The sequence below is a fragment of the Macrotis lagotis genome, chromosome 2 (genome assembly GCF_037893015.1).
Source record: "Macrotis lagotis isolate mMagLag1 chromosome 2, bilby.v1.9.chrom.fasta, whole genome shotgun sequence".
NCBI lineage: Eukaryota > Metazoa > Chordata > Mammalia > Peramelemorphia > Peramelidae > Macrotis > Macrotis lagotis.
This window is the reverse complement of record NC_133659.1, coordinates 22,663,019-22,684,290: the sequence shown is the minus strand read 5'-3', so window position 1 is coordinate 22,684,290 and position 21,272 is coordinate 22,663,019. Positions and strand designations below refer to the sequence as shown.

The 21,272-nt window shown below is 40.2% G+C and overlaps 1 long non-coding RNA gene across 2 annotated transcripts; it reads right to left on the bottom strand.

Moving 5' to 3' along the window:
* Nucleotides 1-3,406: 3,406 nt before the first annotated feature.
* LOC141510938 (uncharacterized) lies at nucleotides 3,407-21,235 on the bottom strand. Of its 2 annotated transcripts, none has more exons than XR_012475204.1 (3): nucleotides 21,130-21,235; nucleotides 5,983-6,104; nucleotides 3,407-3,833 (listed from the first exon to the last, which is right to left on the bottom strand). It is a non-coding gene; the product is annotated as an uncharacterized LOC141510938 (long non-coding RNA). The 2 variants fall into 2 exon arrangements; XR_012475203.1 differs by having other exon boundaries at nucleotides 3,407-3,750.
* Nucleotides 21,236-21,272: the final 37 nt, after the last annotated feature.

Here is a 21,272-nt window from a genome sequence, read left to right as displayed (position 1 = left end):
CTTTCCTCTCTCATGGGCTCTTCTTTTTTGTGTCTGGTGAAGCTCATGGTCCCCTTTGCAGAATAATGATTTAAATGCAATAAAATAAAATATAGAAAATTACCAAGGAAACCCAATTATATTGAAATAAAGATGTATTTTTCTCTTTAAGGTTCAAGGATTCTGAAATCTGTGAGCTCCTTATAGGTCTGTGTATAGCCTAGCTAAGAAGGCTAGCATTTAGATCATAGATGTAGAGGTGGGACAGCCCTTTGATATCATCTATTCTACCCCCCCCCATTTTAAAGAGAAAGAAATTGAAGAAAAGAGGGGTTGTGACTTGATCAAGGTCACGTCCATAAGTGGTTGACCTCAAATTTGAATCTAGACTCTGAATCAAACACCAGCCATCTTCCCACTGTCCCAGGCCACCTCCTAGGCTCAAAATCTCTTGATGATGAATGGGAAATGGTGTAGTATACAGGTTCTTCCTGTTGTCTCTTATACATCCCCCATAGTGTGGCTAAGGACTTTTTCCCTTTTGCTCATACATATCTTTGATGATATACTTTATATCACATAGAACTTTGAACATTGGAAGCACCCTAAATTGCTACCTAGTCCATCATATCTGAAGGAATCCCCACTTCATTTGAAGATTTCTGCCACCTTCTGGACCAATCCAGTGCTGTTTAGGAAGACTTCCTTGGTGGAAGTTTTTCCTGATCATGAATCTAAATTTGCTCCTTTGCTCCTTCCACTTGTCATTCCTGGTCCTGCCTTCTGGGTCTATGCAGAATAAATCAAATACCTCTTCCACATGGCCCCCAGCTGCATGTCATGGTGGTTTCTCCATACTGATTTCCTTCCTGTGGACGCTTATCAGCTTAACAATATCCTTCTTCAACTGTGGTGTCCAAAAGTGAGTCCAAATTTGGATCCTCAGCACTTAGTAAAAAGCTTAGAATATCGTGAATAAGAAATGCGTACTGACTAACATCTCCAGAGCACTTCTTGGTATACTTTATAGCTCCACCAAACAATTATCCAATGCCTCCTTTCAAATGAGATGATTGTAATGTAATTATCATAGTGCCTGTAGCATATTGGATGCTTCATAAATGTTTGTTCCTTAACCATTTCCTTCTTTTGTGCTCTAGATTGGGATGGTATAAAGGTTAGTTTAGACATGGTCCCTGTTATTTGGGAGTTCAAAATTTGGTCTTTGGGTAACCAATCATTCACATAGCATTTCTTCAGTGCTCACTATGCACCAGAAAGGAAATTTGGGCTAAGAGATAGAGAACTGACCTTGGTTTCAGGAAGACCTGGGTTCAAATCCAACCTATGGGCAAGTCCTTTAACTTCTCAGTGTCCCAGGTTCTACCCAAAGACTAGAAATTGCTGGGAAGTTACTGCACTACATTGGTAAAGGACATTGCCTCACCCTGGGAGTTCCCTAGACCCAATCTGGTCTCAGAAACCCTATGGTGGGGCTAGAGATATAAAGAGAGAGATAAAAGCAGTCTTTGCCCTCAAGGAGCTCCCAGTTTAATGAAGGAGGCATGTAAATACCTAAGTATACACAAGATACATACAGAATATTATTGAGTCATTTCAGTTGTGCTCACCTTTTCATGACTCCCTTTGGAGTTTTCTTGGCAAAGATATTAGAATGGTTTGTCTTTTTCCTCTCCACCTTATTTTATACATGAGGAAACTGAAACAAGAGGGATTAAGTGTCTTGTCCAGGGTCACACAGCTAGTAAGTGTTTGAGGCTAGATTTGAACTCAGGTCTTCCTGACTCCAGACCCAACATTCAATCCAGCTAGATAAATAAACACAGGGAAAAGCACAGACTCACACAGTCAATGCCCACATTTTAAGCTTGCTTTCTACCTGTTCCCTGTTTGCCCATTCATATCCCAACCCCTCCATGACTGCATAGACTATCTTCAAAAATTATCTCAAGTGAAAAATGCCTCTCCCTTTGGTCCTTCTGGTGTTCTGCTTCTCAATCCTAGTCAGGTTGACTCTCGATCAGCAGACACAATGCCTACTGTAGGACAACACAACCCAATGCATAGCCTTTACAGTTTGGCAGGCCTGGTCACAGTTTTTGCTCTGACTCTTTCTAAATCCATCTCCATGCAGAACATTTTGTAATAGATTTAATTCAGAATAATTATGTTCTGTGTGACACAATACAGAATAATTCAAAGTTCAATGCACAGGAAGGTGCCAAACAAGAAATGATAGCCTCTGATATTGCCAGGAAGAGACTAACCAGACCTTCTGAGGGCCCTAAACTGAATGGCTGGTGAGTGCCCCCCCTTTTTTCCCAGGCTTGTGCTGTGGACACAAGTGCAGAGTGGGAAATGAGCACAATCAGGAATCCCACCTCCCAGTAGCTGTCAGAAGAGCATTTGACTGGAAGCTAATGCTACCTAATGAACACATGAGCCATAGATCATGTCAGCCAACATTCTCATTAATTTTCTGCTTTAGCACTTGATACAGAGGTTTGATTCATTCATGGATGATTCCACGCTCAGGTTCTAAATCACTTGTCAACCCAGGAATGTGGGTGATGGAGGGAGATAGAGATGTGCAGCTGTGGCAGAAGCAATGACCTAAGACTGGTGCCCCCTTCCCTGGGCATGGGGAGGGCCTGGGAGGCTGGCAATCATCCCTGATTGTCTCCGTGGGAAATTCAGTTGCTTATCTGAATATCCTGGCTTGGGGTCTATCAGTTGGGAAAGCAGCAGCTGCCCACAAACTATCAAACAGGGGAAAGGCCTAGCCAAGGAGCCATGAGATCAGAGTTGGCAGCTTACTAGGGAATGGGGGGGGGGGAAGTTTACATTAGCTTCAGGCCCGTCAGTCGCGCAGACCAAATTGATTTGACGCTGTTGCTACACAAGCAGTAGTAGCCTGTTATTAAGTTAATAGATAATTTCCTTCTTTGTAGTAGGAGTTAGTGGCTGAGAATAGTCTCTACCCCTTGTACCCTCAAACACAGGCATTTAAACATGAAATACCAATGTACTTTCTGGAGAATTCTATTCCAGAAGTGCTTATCAACCACCAACTATGTGTCCTGCCACAGGGCTAGCAGAGCTCCATCCGAGGAAGTCGATGTTTGGCCTTGGATGATTCCAAAAACCATAGGGTTGGAAGTAGGAAGGGCCTTTATAAGAGGATGATGGAAAGAATGGAGAACAGAGAGTGTGAGAGCTGTAAGAGGCCTTCAGAAAGGTAAAGAGTAGTAAAGAGAAGAAAAGGGGTCATTCTCTCCATGTCTTCTCCCACTGTCTTCTAAGCCTCTAATTTAAGTGACTTTCATCCTTGTCAATTAAAGTACTCTCATCAAATAAAAAGGAAATATCCATTGTTAAACAAAAAACAACTTTGGAACACTTCATGGACTAGCAGCAATGAGTTGCTTTTTTTATTGGTTTTTTTTTTTTTGAAGTCTCTACCAGGTGACTTGTTTGACAAGGGACAAAGAACAAAAGAACAAAAACAAAAACAAACTTCCTTTCCCTCTAAATCCAGTCCTGCCTTCAAGGAACTTCCATTCTCTGAAGGCTCTATGACTATGATTCAGTAGAAGCAGCAGAGTGAGAGATAGAGCCCAGGTTTTAGGACTTGTGATTTTTTTCCCCGCCATATGCTGGTGTGCTCTTCATCCCCAGGGAGGCTCTTCTTCAGGTGTGCTCACCATCCCCAGGTAAACTCAGATGTGCTCTTCCTTCCCCGTTATCCATCTCCAGGAAAAGGAATAGAAAAAATGTCAAAGGATGTACATCAAAAAAAAAAGCCTCTCTCCCCTCCTTTTCCTCTTGTTCTACTAAAAAGAAAAAACAAAACAATATAAACACAAAGATATCTTAGCAAAAATCTCTGGTATTGCACAAACTTGGTTTTGGTTTACATTGACAAGCCACAGAATATAAATACAAGAACATCTTATGGGGAAGGGGGGGCACAGAGTCTAAGAAGGGCTGTGAACTCAGCAGAAGGCCTCGCCAGGCCATGTGGACTCTCATCTATTGGTGTATTGGTAGGGTCAGGACTTTGAGCTCCCTCAGATGCACTCCCCTCATCAACTTCACCTCACCATCCAGATCCTGAATTTCTTAGCTGATGGTTTCAATTGGGTGGTCCCTGTTGGCAAAGAGGAGACTCCCTTCCCCTGCACCTGCCCTGCCCAGGGAGAACTAACTCCTGCAGAACCCGGGTACAGCTACCTTGTGGGAAGGGACCCATGTAGAGTGACAGGTTCCAGAAATGAGAATCACAGCATCCTAGAGATGGAGGAGAACTCAAGGCCTGTTTAGTTAACACCCTTTTTTATGCATAATGGAACCAAGGTCCACAATAAAGAAATGACTTAAGCAGGATGACAAGGCTAATTATCTGAAGGAAGGTGCCCTGAGAAGCCCTGAGGAAGGGGGTATGATGGGGGCCAGCCCAGTGTTGGCTATTACAAAAGGAGAGACAAAAGAAGTAGAAAATCCAGGAGTTCATGGTATCATTGGGGAAACAATGGCATGGCCTATTTTGCAAATGCATCTCCCAAGCCTGTTGTTATCATTTATTTGTCTGCTGCATAAATAGATCAGTGGACCTGGAGGTAGGCAAACTTGGGTTTGAATTCTTTGCAAATACGTTGCAGGTAAGTGACCATCAGGACAAGTCACTCAGCTGCTATTTACCTCAGTTTCCTCAGCTGTTAAGAGGGAGCAATAGTAACATCTTACAAGGTCTTTGGAGAATCAAAGGAGATGACAAGTATTTGGCAAAAGTACCATATTTATGTGTTACATATCTCTCTGTAATAATTTATTTAAATTTCAGTCAGAAAGAATCTATCAATTGCCTGCCTTGTATCCCTACTACATAGAAAAAAAGGTAAAAATTAACTATAACAGCAAATCAAAAAAAAAAAACTTAAAAAACTTAAAAGCATTATCTCTTCTCCTCTCCCCATGGAATGATTAAAACAATAGCAAAAATAAAACTCATATAATAGAGGCAGTGTCCAACAAATTCCCACCTTGGTCATGAGAAGTTTAGAACATGCATCACGTGTTCTGATAAGTCATTGCAAGATATTCTCCAGGAAGGAAATGAACCTATCTATCCTCTCATCCCTATAGACATCTCTTCAACCAATGGAGAACGGCATGTGTTCCTTTCCACTGACCTCTAAACTTTTCAAATGCTTTGACACTTTAATTCATCCGACCTTTATCGCAGCCTTATAAGATGGCTACAATTAATATCCTCATCTTACAGAGGAACTGAGGCAGGTTAAGAGCCACAGTGCTAGTAAGTAGGATTCCATTGTCCGGACCCAACCCTCAATCCAACATACCAGGCTGCTTTTCTTAGTATAATGAATATAATTCAGAAGAACGCACATTTATTTTAGATTTGTTTCAGAACTCCCTGAGACCAGTCTGTATCTGCTCCAGAATCCCCAGCATTCCTCATCTGACTCCTACTTGAAGACTGATCTCAAGGGAAGGAAAACTCACCACCTCCTGAAGGAAGCACATTTGCCTTGGGAGCCTCTCTTGTCAGTGGGAAGCTTTGGACCTTCTAGGAAAACTTACAAAGGTCCAACCTCAATACAAAGAGGGAGCACCTAAGGGAGCTCAATACAGAGATTCCAAGTCAAAAAAATCTGGGTTCAAATCCTCACCTTGCCACTTGCTACTTATGTGGGTATGGGCAAATCATTCTACTCGCTTCCCTTAGATCTAAAAGTCAGGGTGTAAGACTCAATAACTTTCAGCCCTAAAGTCTATGAGCCTAGAAGGTACACAGTAAAAGTATCAGAATGAGGCAAAGTCAAGGATCAGAGAGAATTGTGGGACTAATGAGGATATGAGCTGAAATCCTATCTACCTTTCAAGTCTAGCTGGATCAACATTGATGGCTCTTCTCTTAGCTAGAATGACTTTTTCCTTTTACTATTTTTCCATACTCACCTTTATGGTCCTATCGTATTCTTCCTTGTGATTTTGTGAAATAGATATGTGTCCTTCCTTCCTGACTAGATTAGAAGCTCCATGAGGGTAGGAAGCATGTCATGTTCTCGCTACTCCAGATTCTGGCATTAAATAAATAAATAAATAAACAAACAAACAAATAAATAAATAAAAACATGGGTTCTTTCAAACACAGAGGCAAAAGAATATAATTTTTTTTATAAAAATTCTCCATGTTCTGAGTTCCCTTGAAGTCATTAACATTCACTGTAATTCAGATTCCTCTCTAATTTAAAATCCTATTATGCACTAGTTCTGATGTTGCCAGTTTTAAGGCCCCTCCCAGCTCTGATCTTCCCTAAGATTTCACCCCACTTTGACATTGAATATTCTATTTCCTGAGGCAGCTAATGGTGCCACAGTGCTGGACTTGGAATCAGGAAGACCCGAGTTCAAATTTTGCCTCAAATTCTTATAAGCTGAGTGACCCTGGACAAATCCCTTAATCTGCTTGCCTCAGTTTCTCCAAATATAAAATGGGGATGATAATTGTAGCCCTTATCTTGCAGGATTGTTGTAAAAGCATATCGCCTAGAACCTGACAGTTAGTAGGTACTGTATAGAGACTTATTCCCTTTTGATTCCTGAAGGCCTTTTCCAGTTCAGATACTCTGGATCTTATATTCCAAAAGCACATGGTCCATCACAGATGGGGTCAGTAAAGCCAGTTCCCTCACATCTTTCCATTCTGCCCCACAGAGGTCCAGTCATTGTTTTAAACATTTGGATTTTGGTGGCTCTCTGTTCCACTATGCTTTTTATCACTCACTCCAAACAATTTATCCCAGTGAATCATCAGGAACTGATCCAGGAGTTGGAGACCATTATCATGGTCTTCGACACTATACAGAGCTGGACTGGGAGAAGGCAGTCAATTTATTAGCAATTATTATGCACCTACTATGTGACAAGCACTGGAGAAACAAAGAAAGGCAAAAAGATATCCTTTTATTAAGGAATTTCTGACTATTAGGGGAGGCATCATGAGGAAAAACCATGTAGAAACAAGTTATAGACAGGATAAAGTGGAGATAACAAAAGGAAGAAGACATTAACATTGAGGCTGAATGGCAAGGGGTACTGCAGAAGGAGGCTAAGACTTGTAGGAATCTTGGGGGCAGAGGTGAAGAACAAAAGCATCCCAGGTACAGCCAGTGCAAAGTCATAGAGTCCAGAGATGCAGCTTTCTGTGTAGCAAAAGGGCAAGCAAGGACATGTGGGTAAGGGGGCAGATTATGCACGAATGTGGATCAAGCAGAGGATTTGAGGAGGTAAATAGCAGATATTCTAGAGACATTTATGTGTATGTGTGTTAGAGAGGGGCAGTGTGACGTGGTCACACTCGGGCTTTGGGAAGATCACTGTGGTAGCTGAGGAGATGGAGACACGCTTGAGGCAAGGAGACTGACCAGTAGGCTGCCCCAGCTCCCCAGCAAGAGATGATGGGAGGCGAAACCAAGATGGCCAAAAAGATGTTGTGAAGGTAGAAACCTAAAGATTTGCAGGAAGACTGAGAATGAGGATTGGGCTAATTCTACCATGGTGTACCTAGAGAAGTAGGAGGGAGGGGCTTTTCTTGGCAGTAATAGGGGAGTTGAAAAGGGGGTAAAGTTTGAGGGGAAGACCACTAGCCCAGTGTCAAGATTAACTAGACCCAGTTCATTTGCTGCATAACTAAAGTTCAGTCCCTCATAGGTTTCACTTTGTATGGATAAGTAACTGAAGCCAAAGGACAGGAAGGACCTTTAGAGATAATAAGGCTTAGGGGCGGCTAGGTGGCGCAGTGGATAAAGCATGGGCCCTGGACTCAGGAGTACCTGAGTTCAAATCCAGTCTCAGACACTTAATAATGACCTAGCTGTGTGGCCTTGGGCAAGCCACTTAACCCCATTTGCCTTGCATAAACCTAAAAAAAAGAGAGATAATAAGGCTTAGATTTAGAGCCTTGGAGATCATTCTGCATACTAAAGCATTAAGACTCATAATATACTTCATATATGTTAGCTCACTTAATTCTTACAACCACCCAGCAAAAAGGTCCTATTATCGTCCCCATTTTCCAGATAAGGAAACTGAGGCATGGAATGATTAAGTAGTTTGCCTAGAGATATACACAGCTAAAAAATGTCTGGTAGAATTTGAACTCAGGTCCTCAGTCTTGAAATTCTGCAACTCTATCCACTAAAACATTTAACTGACTACTTTTATATTTAAGGAAAATGATGGACCCAACTTCATACTGTTATTAAACAATAGAACCAGGTCTTCTGATTTTAATTCGAACACACTTCATGTTTATGCTACACTATCCTCAGTAGAGCATCCAGTCCAAGAGCCAGAACTGAGCATGTGTGGGCCGTGGGCCAGGGTCTAAAAATTCGGTTTCCCTGAACTTCAGTTTCCTTAGGTGGAAACTGAGGGACTTGGATCAGATGGTCTCTGTGGTCCCTTTCAGTCTTAGATCTATAAGCCTTTGAGCTGCTTTGAGAATCCAAGGGACTTTCTCAGGGTCATTCTTGTCAAGAAATATCAAAGTCAGGATTTGATCCCATACCTTCCTGCCTTGGAGGTTGGTTGTCTAGTGGCTACCACATACCCATATATGTTATAATGTGCACAGATAAAAGTTTGAGGTTTCTGTCTCAGAAACATTCTAATGCCTCAGAGTTCCCATATAATCCAACAGTTTATTTGTTGACTCAAAAACTAAACAAAAACATTTATATTTGACATCACCAAAGTTACCAAATTGGTTTGCTTGTATAGCGATGAGTAATGTCTAGCAATGGCCCTTGCTGGAAACCTAAACACACTCATGCTTTTAACCCTGGGGCAGGCTGAGAAAATAGAGTTGAGGACTCTCTGATGTTTTTACTGAAACTTTTGTTGAAATTCAGGCCTTTTTGTTTGTTGATGTGTGGAGAGGTGAAAAGGGTACTTGGCCTTACAGGACTGTTACCAGGAGAGCAGAAGATACTCCTCAGATGGGCCCTGCCAGGCAGTGGGCATTGGCTCTTCCCTCTTGGATGGGTAGACTTGCTGTGGCCCACTCATGAGATCAATCAAGGTTCAAATGCAAAACTGATTGGGGAGATCCTGTCTCCTTGGTCACCAGACCTGGATGAGGGCCTTGGCTTCACCTCAAGTTTTCTTTAATTCCTTTGGTTGCTTTGACAACTGTGGCGCCAACACAAGGCAAACCATGAATTGTGGGAATAAACACATTGACGGTGTGTATGTATCTTGGAGCGGCGTACATAGCCTGTGTAATTTTGGAAGAATTTTGGTAGAGTGACATCACTGGTTCTTGGCAAAATTGGATATGAAAACCAATGGTTAAGACAGCATCTTCTCCAGAATTAAGGAGGAGAACCAAGGAAAGGCTTAAGACTCACAGAACATGGGAAGACGATATCTTCCTTCTGAAAGCTATTTTCTCCACTTGGAAGGCTTAGCTGAATATTCTTCCTGTTGTCTACGTCATGACCTACCACATCCTCAAATCATTGTCCAGTTTCTCTACCTGTTCATTATTCTCTGATCCTGTCACTCCCCTGCTCAAAAACTTTAGATGGCTCCCTATTGCCTCAAGGATAAAATCCAAGTTCCATAGTTTGGCATTCAAGGTCCCCTCATAATTTCTGAGTTATCTATATTTCCTAAGGTTCCCCTTTGCGGATCGCATTCTTCCTCAACAGGCCTCTTAGCTGGTCCCCAGATTTTAATATTCCACTTCCCACCGTCATCAATTTGCACTTACCATTTCCTCCAGGAAAAAAAGTTTCCTAGAGAAGGTCTTTGGCCTGGATCTTAAAGGAATGGGACACATGTTAGAAGAATAAGGATGAGAAGGAGATCAGAAGATGGGCTAATAATAATAATAAGATTGGATTTTAGGTAGGGCATTCTGGGAATCCAAGGCATGCCATGGAATCCTGGGAAACCAGACCAGAAGGACAGAAAAAGACTACTAAAGAACAACCTTCTCCTCTTAATATTTCTTTCAAGAATGATATCCTACCCTTTTCTGTGAGTCATTTGGGGTGAAGTGACTTGCCCAGGATCATACTGTCTGAGGCCAGATTTGAACTCAAGTTCTCCTGAATCCAGGGCTGGTTCTCTGTCCCTTCATTTTACAATATTAGCCTATTCATAGCATCATAGCTCTAGAATGAGAAAAGACCTTGGAGGAGTAAGTTCAAGCACAGCAATTAAGAGAATTATCCAGGGTCACACAGTTAGTTTCTGAGGAAGAATTTGAAGCTCAGTCTCCCATCAACTTCAATATTGAACATGGGAAAACACCCTATAGCTATTCTAGCTTTGTAATGTTTATTTCTTCCCCTTCAAGACCTTTTGAATTAGAAATGTAATACTTGGCTTTTCTTTATACAAGAAGAAGTGTTATATAAAAGAAAATAAACATTTTTATGCAGATGACCATATATATATTTTTCAATAGTGCAATCTAATTATTCCATCTGTCACTTTTTAATGTTATCTCCCTTTCTAATGAAAATAAAAATTAAACAAAAGACTAAACATTATGGTTGCACATACAGGGCTGCTGTTGTCTTTCATTTTCAAGGAGGACCAGTGACATCATGGATGACGCTTTGACTCACACGAGAATTGGATTTAAGTGAGGCAGTCCTCAGCTCACTTTCCCTTCTGAGTCATCCAAGACTGGTGGCAGGACAAAAGACAAGATTACTGGCATCGCCCCAGGACATAGTGGATGGCCTTGATGTCTTTGCGGTCTGACCAAGTTCTGAGCATTTCAGAACTCCTGCTTCAGTCGTCATCATGACTGTTGGAACAGATTGTTCTTATCCACCCATTCTTCCAGGGAAGGTCTTCATATGCTTAGGGTATACACTGGATCAACTTATCCAACAGGTTTGAGTTCTAGCTTTGCCCCTCAACCTCGATTAGTCAGTCTGCCCAAATGGTTTATTAGAGTTTGAATGCTGGGCATGCTTCAGCTTCTTGGAGCCACAAGTAGAGGGGACTGCCAGAAAGACCCCAAAGATGGATGAGTAGCCTCAAAAAAAGGATTCCACAAATGCCTACTCCAAAGGAATCAGTACTCCTTGAATACCCCCATACCCCTCAAGCATACGCACTATTCCAAACCTGTAGGTTCTCACCCTAGTACTAAGGAGAGGGAAGAATATTTCATTATTTGGTTCCTTGGGACCATTTCAATTAAGCTGAGTCCTGCATCCTGTCAATGTTGCTTTTCTTTGTATACACTGCCATATTTTGTGTATTTGATTCCTGTTTAATCTTGTGAATGACATTCTTGTTTATCTCAATTTGTATCACTGTACCTTTAGTTCATTCTAATCTTTCTGTTTCTCTGTTCTTTGTGAGTTCAAGTCTGGACTCAGACTAGTTCTATGGCCCTGAGAAAGTCTCTTCACCTTTTTTTACCTTGGTTTCCTCAGCTGTCAAATGAGCTGGAGAAGGAAATGGCCAACCGCTCCAGTATCTTGAAACCCAGATGGGGTCACATCACAAAGAGTTAGTCATGACTGAAACAACTGAAGAACAATAGAGTAATTTCTGGCCTTAGTTCATGAGCACCTTGATATGGAATTCATTCATTCATTTCTTCATTCATTGATTCATTCATTCTATCATAGTCTCCTTACCTCTTTAAATTAACATACTATATAAAAATAATATACAATGTATATTATATTGATATACAGAATATGCAATCTATTATATTGATGTGTTTATATAAAATATATTATAAATATATATTTGAATTTCCCTATTTGTCTGCACCTTATAAACTCTGACAAATAAACTGTCAACTCTTTGAGAGTAGATTTTTGAGTTCACCCTTGATTCCTCAGTTCTTAGAACGGTGTTTGGCAAATAGTACAGGCTTAATAAACACTTGCTGAATTGGATTGAGATAAATCGAAGTGCAAATTCAATCTGATGTAAAGAATTCAATTTGATTTATCCAGGACTTGTGGACACTCACAGAAAATAAGTAGTTGTGTGATCCCGGGTGAGTCACTTAACCATCTGCCTCAGTTTCCTCACCTGTAAACTGGGGATAATAACAGTGCCAACTTCACAGGGTTGTGGAGAGTATCAAAGGAGAAAAAAAATTGTGAAATGTTTTGTGAAACCAAGTGCTATATACATTCTATCTTTCATTATTAAGTTAGTCGTTGCTGTTCTAAATGGGAGAACTTGGATCTCATGATGAATGAATGGAAATTTTGCTGTAAAAATGGAATCATATCAATAGTGACATTTTTCTCTATGAGGGAATCCAGAAGAAAGGTGCTACAAATAAATAAATGGGGACTGACTTGTCGGACCTGCTGAAAGCGGTAAGGAAAGGAGTTGGCAGAGTTGTTTCGTTTCTTAGGATGCAATTATTCTTGTGATGGCCTTTTTGCAATAATAACTATGGAAGTGTGCAATACGATGAACAAACACCCCCATGAACTGATGGCTTTACGATGCATCTAAAGTGACTCCATCTGCTGTAAAGGATGAAGAGACGAGGAAATTCCATGAAGAACTCAGTAAGGCCCTCCAAATGAAATCCATATGCATTTGGATATTCATTGATTTCCATGTAAAGGTAGGCATGGGTGAGGACAGTGAAAAATATGTTAGAAAATATTGTTCAACAGTATGGAATGAGTGTGGTTAAGGACTCATAGATTACACAGAAGCTTTCTGCCTATACAGAGAAAAGGTTCCCCAAAGCACTGCAGCTAGAATTTATAATACTTTATGGTTTGCAAAGTGTTTCACAAAGATTATCTCATTTTACCTTCACAATATCCCTGGGGCGGGTGCTATTGTCTTCACTACATGGGAAGACGGAGGTGAAGTGACTTACTTAAGGTGACACAGCTAGCAAAAGTCTGAGGTCACGTTTGAACTTGGGATTTGGTTTCTCCAGGTCCAACATTCAATCTGTTGTACCATTTAGCTGTAATCATAAAGGAGGAGAAAAATAAGAAGAGAAGGAAAGGGGCAGCTAGATGGTGCAGTGGATAGAGCACCGAACCTGGAGTCAAGAGGACCTGAGTTTAAATCCAGTTTCAGATACATAATAATTGCCTAGCTGTGTCACCTTGGGCAAGTCACTTAACCCCACTACCTTGTAAAAGCTAAAAAAAAAAGAGGACAAGGAAAAATAAAGAAATCAAATGTATTTCAATAGTCAGAAAAATAACTCATTTTCTACAGCGGGAGTAACCCAATGGATAGAGTGCCAGGCCTGGAGTCAGCAAAACTCATCTTCTTGTGTTCAAATCTAGCCTCAGACACTTAGTAGCTATATGACTCTGAGCAAGTCATCAAAGATTGCTTGCCTCAGTTTCTTCATCTGTAAAATAAGCTGGAAAAAGATATGATAAATCCCTTCAGTATCTCTTCCAAGAAAACTTCAAATAGGATCATGAAGAGTTAAACATAACTGAAACAACTCAACACCAACAACGAAATGACTCATTACTAAAGAGAGAATGATTCTTATATTCTATTTTTATACTATTTTTATACTATTAGGCTTCTGACTTGTTAGGGGGTAAAGATCAAAATGAATTCAAAGTTAGAAAAATAATTCTTAAGAATTAAAAGATCTAGGGGGTGACTAGGTGGAGCAGTGGATAAAGCACCGGCCCTAGAGTCAGGAGGACCTGAGTTCAAATGTGGCCTCAGACACTTAATAATTCCCTAGCTGTGTGGCCTTGGGCAAGTCACTCAACCCCATTGCCTTGCCACAAAAAGTCTAAAAAAATAATTAAAAGATCTAAGGAATTACTAAATTACTCCAATCTAGACTATTTGCAAAAAGAAGTTGTCATACACTAATGGAAAATAGATGGAGGAAAGGATGTCAATTCCATACAGATGTTTCACTAATGTAAATCAATTAACATAGGAAATGTTTGTGTTACCTTCTCAAGCAGAGAGAAAAATGGGTGGCCAGGCTAGCACCTGTTTAGAATTTAATTTCATTTGGAAGACCTGTCAGCCAAGTATGGTGGATGATTACGAGCAGTATTGCCTCATTAACAGAGAGAGGCAGTGGAGGTAACAATAATGTTAAGGTAAATTTGGTGAGAGGTCTAACTAAGCAAAACCATGCTGAGCATATTTAAGAAGGAAGCAGAAAGGAGACCAAAGAGATACAAGTGATTTTATGACACTCTTTTCATCCTTACAGATAGCAGGGCTGCCATATTTGAATCTTATGTCACAATGCCAATTATTCATAGAGACAAAATAGAAAAGAAGACTTTAATGGGAAAAATACAGTAGAAACCAACTGAATCTGTCCTAAAGAGATCTACTGCTGAACCCAACCCAATCTTGAGAGCAATGAGAAGTTGTTTCTCAAAGTATCAGAAGAAAAGAAAGATTTTAAAGATATGGAGGAAAATCTTGGACCTTCTTAATTCCTTAAAATAACTTCTAAGGAAAGATCCATGACAAATGACCCGTATGCCTAATTTTTCATCTGTAAGGATAGACCACATTTTAACAATTACAAAAACGAAAGCGGTAGTGAATACAAGATCTCACTTTGATTTACTTGGTACAGGGAACCCTTCCATATCAGATCAGAAGCTTCTGTACAAAATAGTCTTGGAGAGTTGTCTGCAATAATGAGAAGATGAATGATTGATTCAGGGGCACACCACCAGGATGTTAACCCAAGCCTTCCTGGCTCCAAGGCTTTTTCTCTTCTTCTCCAAACTGCTTCTCTTTCTATCACTAGTCAAATATTCATGAGAGTAATGTGCACAGACTTGGAAGACACCATTGATGATTGTATTAAAAAGGAACAAGGCAGCCTTTTGTGAGTCATCTTCCTCCATAGGCCCCACATCTGTACAATCACACAATTGACTGAAAGATAGAGAGTATACGAGATGTGCTGCTGTCTAAGAAACTCAGTTGAGCAAAACATCAACTTGAGAAGGCTATCTTTCAACAAGATCTCTCTAATGCACATGTGAAAATCATACAAGATAATTTGAAAGATATTATGGCAGAGGGAAGCTGGGTAGATGATTGTTTAATGTCACTCATAGAATAAACCAGGAAGCTAATTGCTCACCAAAAGTCATGGAGACCAAGTATAGAACAGAGGTTGAAGATGGATTGCCTGTAGATATGAGGCTCTCCAGCTGCTTCTATTTGTGGATGACATACCCACATTGATGAGATCACTAATCCATTTGAGTATTTGAGTCCTGAGAGTTGAATTGAGGACAGAAAGGGGGCTCACTTTGGTCAATAAACACATTGTCTTCATATTTCTCAGTTGCTAAAAAGCTTAGTTCCCCATATTCTTTTAATCTCTTTGACAGCTGCAAGGAGAACACCCTGCAACCATTCCGTCAACAATTTCACCACGTGGCATGAAAGTTTGCAGAGAACTGGGGCCGAAGTTTTGCTTTGAGATCTCCATGTCCATGGTGAACGCACATCAAGTGAATAGACAATTTAATCTACTATTTGGTGAAGGGAGAAAAAAAGGGAGGATGCGTATGGGTTTTTCTCCTGGAAAGTTGTGTCCAGTGCCCATTGCCAGATCCTACTGCAGGATTTATTTTGGTCAAGATTTTTAATGTCTAGGACCCCCACCCTCCCACCCCCGCAGCAATCTGGTAAAGCCTACGGACTTCTTCTCAGAGTCATGTTTTTAAATGCATAAAATAAAATATATAGAATTACAAAGGAAGTCAATTATAGTGAAAGGCAATTATCAAAATACAATAAAAAAGGAATTGATGAACTCAAGTTTAGCAGCGCCTGCTGTAGGTGGTCCCCTGTATTTGGAACAGAGGAGGTCCTTTACTTCTTAGAATCTCAGGCTACTTTTAAAGTACAGTTCTGGTGCTACCTTTTGAATGATGTCTTTTTTCCTTCTTCTCCTCCATCTCCATTCTCTTAGGGTTTTCTCCTCCTTAAAATTACTTTGGAAACTTTAAGCACTCAAAATATGTTTTGTATTTACTTATCTGCATATATGTTATATTCTTCCTTTCAGAACATACGCCCCTTGAGGGCAGGAAACTATTTTTTTTGTCTTTTTATCTCCAGTGCCTAACACAAGGGAGTAAACATTTTTATGAATATTATTTGATGACAGATTTTCCATAAATGCAAAGTATAGTGAGAACACAGAACGGGCTCAATTTGAGCAATAGGCACACTGCCTTCATTTTCCCCAGTCATTGAAATGCTTAGTTCTCAAATTAATTAAATCTATTTGACAGCTGCAAGGATAATATCCCACAACCATTTGGACATAGCAGTTTTGCTAAGTGGTATAAAATTCTGCAAGGAGAGTGGGGTCTAAAGCTTGGACTTTGCTGATACTGTGTCCATGGCAACAACAACATCAGGACCAGTGGCAATGCTCATGTGAGGGATGAGGTATGGCAAGAAGGAGCCCTGGAAGGGTAACACTTTCTATGAGTTTGCCTCCCAGAAAGTCTGTCCGAGGGCCCTTATCCTATAAAAGGATACCAGAGTACCCAGTCCCTGACATGAGGGAAGAAAATGATTAGCTAAGCTTTTAGTTTCCTAGGAAAATGACATTATCCCATGGACCCAACTTTGGGGGCTGTCCTATGTGGGTATGTAATCCTTTCTTGTCAACATAATGGCAAAGTTGAATTTTGATGTTGAGGAGGGGAGATCGGAGTGTCTGTGGGGGAAGCTGTGATAAAGAGGAAATAGCCGTGATTTGCGAGTCAGAAAAATGTGAGATCAAATCCTACTTCTGACATGTACCATCTGTATGACCTTGTGCAAATCACTTGGGCTATAAAATGAGGAACTGAGTCAGATGATGTCTATGGCCCCTTCCTATTCTAGCTCAGTGATCCTTTGAGATATATATATATGTCATATTTTATACTTTTTACAAATGAATTAACCCAGACCCAGAAGGGAAAGGAAACTAGTATGTTCATCCACTCAAAAGGATTTAGGGAACTCTAAGGAGGGAATTTAAAGATAACTTAGTTAATCCAATTCCTTCATTTTATAGATTGAGGAAACTGAGGCCCATGGTATTAAAGTAATTTATCCAAAGGTATCTAGAAAGTAACAGATATATGGTCACTCAATCAATAAACCATGCATTAAACATATCAATCTGGGACTAAGTGCTAGGAGACAGATGAAAAAGAAAAAAAAATCACCTGCTTTCCAAAGATTCATTTCAAATCCAGAACCTCTAATTCTCAATTCAACGTCCTTTCTGCCTCCTCAAATTTACAAACAAACCTTCTTCCATGTAAACTTGAAAGAGTCCTCTGGGCTCCTGACTCATTGCTAAATCAATATGGAGCTAATACTGTCTGACCCCAGCCCTGACCTTACCTTGAGGATGCAATTAAGTCATAATAAGAGGAATCATTGCACAATCTGACATGAATTTGGTTTTGTTATGAGTCTATGTTAGGAGCTTGAAAGTTCTCTCCCACGACTGAGCCCCCAAAGGCCCCATCTCACACATTGTTGCATTAGCAACAGCAAAGATCATGATAATAAATGATCGTTGATGTTTTAAAAGCATTTTGCATGTCCCACTTCATTGGATATTCCTAACATGGGGTGAGCCACCTAAAACAAAAACAATGGTAAAGAGAGAATTTGCAGATGAGTAAACAGAGGCTCCCAGAGACTCACTTGCCTCAAAATCCTCCTGTCAATAAGAGTAAGATGTGACAATTGAACCGACAGTTTTCTGAATACAAATCCAGTATCATACTCTATCAGAAGAGGTATTTGACCCTTAACCTTCCTCCTTTCAAGTTTAGAAATCTAATGATTACATTAAAATTGGCCAAGAATTTCTTCATAACACTATGATAGATAACATAGGATTATTGAATCATAGAGTTGGGACTTGAAGGAAGCTAAGGAGACTTTTAGCCCAGAATCCTCTTTTTTTACAAATTAGGAAACTGGGTCAGAGTGGCTAAGTCCCTCAGTCATGATCATACTTAACAAGGAGTGTAGGCTTTGTGGCTCCCTATGTCTACTCTTCAGTGTCTACCTCATTTTTATTATTACCATAGTCAATTTAGATGAAGGATCTAAGCAACCTGTCCTAGACTGTCCAGTTCGTAAGTCTCTATCGCGGTTGGAAACCAGGTCTCTAGATCTCCATCTTCTGGGCCTGGCTGACTCCATTTCTCCCTAAAATCGACTTCCACTTTACAATCTTAGGAAAGTTGTGAGAAGTTGTATGACCAAGGTCCCCTAGAAGAGATGCAGGTGACCCACTGGATAGTTGCCTGATTTCTGGACTCCAAAGCTTTCCAAAGAGTTTCTGGCTTCCAGTCTCTAGCATAATTCCTAAAGGAAATGTTGGCACTAGTTCCCAGTGCTGCCAGGCTCACTGTGAACACCCTGGGACTGGCACACCCCTCCCAGAGCTACCCTGCTAAGCCAAGGCTGCATAGGAAGGACATCAGATAGTGGCAGGGCCAGGTACCATTGGGAAATAAACAGCTTTTGAAGTATTTCCACCAGTTGCCCTCAACCGTGACATCCACAGTTAAGTTACAACATTTGGACTGAAAAATGAATAAAGGGAACAAACTGTTTGCAAACACTGCACATGGAAATCCAGAACCCCCCTCCTCAGCTCCCCACAAATCCTAGGCCAGGCCCTCAGAAGCAGATCTGACCTGATTATCTTGCCTTGGGAACATGCAGACACACTCTCACTCACTCACTCACTCTCCCTTGCCCTGACAAGGTAACTCGGCGTAACCTTCCATCCAGAATTAAGTATAGTTTATAAAAATAGCAAAACACCCACTGCAGCAAGTCAATTCAAAAGCAAAACTCACAGGCCTTGTGCATCTAATTTTACCTCACTGACCCTGAGCAATTCTATTTATTGATGCTTAATTTTTCCAAATATATGTCATGAAAGTTTTTCACCATTCACATTATATACATATATATATGTTTGTATGTATGTATGTATGTATATTTTTAAGTTATGAAACTTCCTTCCACCCACCCCCTCCCCTCAGTGACAGTCTGGAGAATATTGTACAAACACATTTGTGTTAAATATCTTTACAGATTAGTCATTTCTGGCATAGAAGAATTAGGATTAAGGGAAAAGAGAGAAAACCATGAGACAGGAAGGTAATATGTGAGATAGTTTTTAATAAAGTGAATGTAGTCTTCTCATATTCTGAAGGACTTTTTTGTTTTCTTTTAGTTTGCTTTTCTTGCTCTGGATGGGGACGGCATTGTCCATAGCCCGGCTCCTGGGGTTGTCCTAGCTCTCTGAAGTGCTGAGAGGAGCTGCAGCCATCGGGGCTGGTTATCTCACAATGTTGTTGTTAAAGTGTAGCATGGTCTCTTGGTTCCGCCCGCCCTGGGCAGTTCTTGACTATTAATTTCCGTGATTTCCTAATAGGCCTGTAAACCTTGAATCCCTGGTCCAAGCCTTTGCCAGCCCCATTCACCAAGTTTTGGGCAATGGGAAAGACTATTATTATTATTATTGTTAATTATTAGCACTATTACTGCTGCTGCTGCTGCTGCTGCTACTACTACTACTACTACCACTTACTACTTATTACTACTACTACTACTACTACTACTACTTCTACTACTACTACTACTACTACTACTACTACTACTACTACTACCACTTACTACTTATTACTACTACTACTACTACTACTACTACCACTTACTACTTATTACTACTACTACTACTACTACTACTACTACCACTTACTACTTATTACTACTACTACTGCTACCACTCCATTAGACAATTCTAAACCCTGGATCCCTGAACTTGTTTATCATTTCGCTATGATAGCGGTATTTTCATATATTTGATTCCTTTTGTAATCCTGTATATTTTATTTTGGGCACTGACAAGCCTCATTCTGAGAAAAGGGAAGGACACAAGAGGAAGTCAGAAAAAGAACTTTTCTTGGAAATTCCCTCAGTCTTTGAGAAGGTGAGCAGAGTGGGCGCCTCCAGCCTGCTGCCTCTTCCCAGAAGCCCTCTTTATTCTCTCCTTTCTTCTCCATGGCTCAGATTCTACTGTCCCTCTTTATTCCTCTTATTTAGGGGCTACACAGTCTTTCTAGCTCTGCTTTTCAGTCCCACTCCTTCTCCATGATCCTTAAAAGCTCTCTGGTTCCAAACTAGCTTCTGTTTTGTTTTTTTTTTGTCTTTAAATACATTTATAGGTGTATATGTGAAAGCATTATTATATTTATCATATATTGCATTATATGATGTGATATATTTATATATGTGCCCAGATATAATAGATATGAATACAAATATATATACAAGTATACACACATGCATATATACAAATATATGCATATGTGTGTGTGTGTGTGTTTAATCTCTTCAGGGTGTAAGAAAGTCCTTCACACAATATCAAAGCAAAATCTCTGTTGCACCTAATTGAAATTTGATTCCAGAAGTCCAAGCCTCAGTCACATCTAGCATTGAAAATTTCCCCTAACGAGATAATTATTCTTTTTTGATTGGGGTGGTCAAATCCATGCTGCATCCCCACCCCCATCCTTTAGATTGAGAGCAATCAAGTCAGCAAATATGTGTGTCTGGGCACGGTGCTCATCAGAGAGAAAGAGGTAAGAAGACAAGTCTTGTTTCCAAGGGTGGAGGGAGAACATGGCAACAGCTATGTGGTAATGTGATGTAGGCAGGTTGGGTAGGAGGCCACGTTAGCCACTAGGGCACCTGACTAGACCAGAGTGTATGAAGATGAATAGGTAACAAACATATAGACTGAGTTTAGGAAGGGAGATTTTTCCCTATTCCTTCCAGCTGCAAATATTTTCCCCAGTTAGATTACCCTCCATTTCATTTATAAATATATATATATGTATATACATTCATATACACATATATACAATATATTAATGTGTTAATTAATATTAATTAACTAATACTATTTATTAATTAAATTAAAATATTAAATAATATATGGTCTATGAATTAATAGACACATCCATCCTATAAACAAATATACCTATGTTATAGAGCACATACCTAGTCAATGGCATAGCACCTTCCCCATTAGAATGTGAGCTTCTTGAGGACAAGAAATCCTGAATCTGTTTCTTTTTATCGCCAGTTTAGGATGCAACTACTTAGATTCTTGTGGACTGACTAGGCTAGGACTAGGAATGCCT